The following is a 3014-nucleotide window of genomic DNA, read 5'->3' as shown; positions in this document are numbered from 1 at the left end:
TAAACTTATTAAATTTATAAAATTAATCATTTTTATGCCTCTTTTCTATATATCTTCAAAATAATAAATTTAAATTATATTAATTATAATTAATATAATAAAATAATTATTGTTATATAATAACAAAATTTAAAAAATATTAAAATTATATTGGTTATAAAGAAACAATTATAATTATTAATATTTAAAATTATTAAAAATATTGAATATGTAAATATATATAAAATTTAAATATAATAACAATATTACTGGAGGTGGGTTCATAATGCGGGTGTAATTTGTGTTGTCACGTAAGTTTAAATTTTTATTAATCGATCTTTAGTTTTATTAATTTGAAATATATATTCGTACGAACTTTGAACTCTAAACATACTTTATGTATGCATTTTATTTATTTCAATTTATGGTAGGTACAATAACTCATCATGTATAACAACAACAATAAACATTCTCATAACAGGTACCACCTCTGTGATAGCCCCTGTTGATGCAATCTTGATTGCACACCCCAGGATTTATGCATTTACCACCACATGTTATTCCCAGAAAATCCAGACCAAATGCTAATTCTGCAACCAAAAGAAATTAAATTCATACAAGCAATAAGTTTATATATATATATATATACAATTAAAAAGTCCTATAATAAAGTCATATGCATCTAGCCACTAAATCAATTCCCAATTTGAGTTAGTTAATTATATATAAAGAATACAAATCAATAGATAAAACAAACGTTTATTTATTACCTGAAACCAAAACCAAAGAAAGGATCAACATCCAACAAATATATGCTCGATTGATGTTAAGGGCCATTGTGTAAGATTTCACTTAATATTTTATTTCTTGTTAGATTGAAGACTAACATGTTCCTTATATACCATCTATTTAGATTTAGAGAAAGCAATAAAGATTGCTTCAAAGTAAAAATAAATTAATGATATTAAATATTTTTATTTTTATTATATTTCAAAATACATTATATATAATTTTTTATTAATTATTCAAACTAGCATTTAAGTCTGATGAGTCTTACATCAATGATGACAAGAATAATTAACTATTATTTTTGTTTGAAACATTAAATACCTTTTTATTTTTTTATTGTATTTTATCTTTTTGAAAATAATTAACTATTATTGTATTCAAATAGGTTTAATAACTATGAAGTTCTTTAATATTTGTTACAATCACAACAAAAATTACAACAAAATCCTGTCATTGAAATCATTTAACAATTGTCAATATGTATTCATTATAATATTCTTTCAAAAAAATTATATTAACTCAATAATAGTGTTGCACTTGAAAAAAAATTTTCTTACATACTTTAAAATATGCGTAAACTCTTTAAAACAAATGGCATTTATCAGAGTTAACTGTAATTTTACATAAATCTTATTAAGATTGTATACTTAACTTTATAATTGATCCAAAATTTGATTTCAATATTTTACAACAATAATTATAAAGTAGTTTGAAAAAATTATGATAAAAAAGACAAAAAAGTGTATCATTTATAAAAAATAAAAGACCAAAATAAAGAATTAAAATAAATATTAAATAAAAAATTAAAAAAAAATCAAAATTATATTTAAGTCTAAAGAAAACTCGTCACTTTTTAGACATTGAAAAATGTCCCCACTCATAGTTGATTGCTAACATAAAAATTATATCAAAAATCTTAATTTATAATTTTTAGTATGATAATTTTTATTTAAATAAAAATGTAATATTTAATACAAATCATAATCACAATAGTATAATATTTTCTTTTCTATAATAATTGATTTATTTATAAAGAATTGTTTTGAAAAATATCGACACTTTTAATTTTAAAGGTAATCATATTAATTAATAACTTCTTTTTTTTTTACTAATATTGGATGCATCGTTTTTAATATAGATTCATACATAATTTTTAAAATAATAATTTTTAAAAATATTTATTCTACATAATATTATTGAATTAGTGTATTTTTGTTAGTATAATTTTATATCTTTTCAATTTTCACATTATTCTCCGCATTTGAAATTAATCGAAATGAGACATCCATGACTATGGATTCTAACAAGAGAAAACAAATATTTTGTGAAATATAATTAGATTTAACTATATACAATTTAAGGCAGTTAGAAGTTAGTTGTGTTTAGGTATAATTTTGTTAGATTAGTTACATTAAGAAAATTATATAAAAAGACATCATATTCTAATTATAAAATAATTTTTTACTCTATCGTTTAATATTTTTCTTTAATTATTATTTTTTTTCTTAGGTTCAACCATGATTCTCAACATGGTATCAAAATAGTAATTATTTCGCAATATTTTTTTTCAAGATTTTATTGAAAAAATTTCATTAAGAAACTTTATTGAATCATTTATAGTTTTTCATTTTCTATTGAATTCTTGAGATTTTCTATCAAGACCTTTTCTAAATTCTAGTTGTATCCAATTTTATTTTTTCATTTTTTTTAATCATTGATCTCGTCCTCTTCTCTCCTTTGTTGCTCCATTGAGAAACTGATATTTTGAACATTGTCTTAGATCTCTCACTAACATGGTGATGCAAGTAGTAAAAATAAATTTTAAATTTGGATCTACTAAGAATAAAACATGTTATTGCCAAATTCTCAATTTGCTTTATGTTCTTCATTCTTTCTCAATTTAATTGTATAATATTTAAAGATTTAAGATGGTTTATGATTTATGATACGAAAAAATTGATTGACTCGGGAAATGGGCAAAACGCATTCAGAAGCTGAGTCTGTTATTAAACTTGAACTACACTGTGTGCGGATTTGTTATTATTATTATTTATTATTATTATTATTATTATTATTATTATTATTATTAATAATATTAATATTATTATTATTATTATTATTATTATTATTATTATCTTATATATTATTATTTTATATAATCATAATAATTTGAAAAATGGTTTAACGATTAGTCATGTTGAAAAATATGGTTGAATCCAAAAAAAAAGAAATAATTAAAAAGAAAC

At 20.2% G+C, this 3014-nt stretch overlaps 1 long non-coding RNA gene across 1 annotated transcript; it reads right to left on the bottom strand.

Annotated features, from left to right (window-relative positions):
* Positions 1–355: 355 nt before the first annotated feature.
* On the bottom strand, positions 356–899 carry LOC113786352 (uncharacterized). The gene is made up of 2 exons (XR_003472630.2): positions 750–899; positions 356–569 (listed from the first exon to the last, which is right to left on the bottom strand). It is a non-coding gene; the product is annotated as an uncharacterized lncRNA (long non-coding RNA).
* Between the last annotated feature and the right edge of the window lie 2115 nt (positions 900–3014).

This window comes from Cicer arietinum, chromosome 4, assembly GCF_000331145.2.
Source record: "Cicer arietinum cultivar CDC Frontier isolate Library 1 chromosome 4, Cicar.CDCFrontier_v2.0, whole genome shotgun sequence".
Taxonomy (NCBI): domain Eukaryota; kingdom Viridiplantae; phylum Streptophyta; class Magnoliopsida; order Fabales; family Fabaceae; genus Cicer; species Cicer arietinum.
This window is presented reverse-complemented; position numbering and strand designations above follow the sequence as displayed.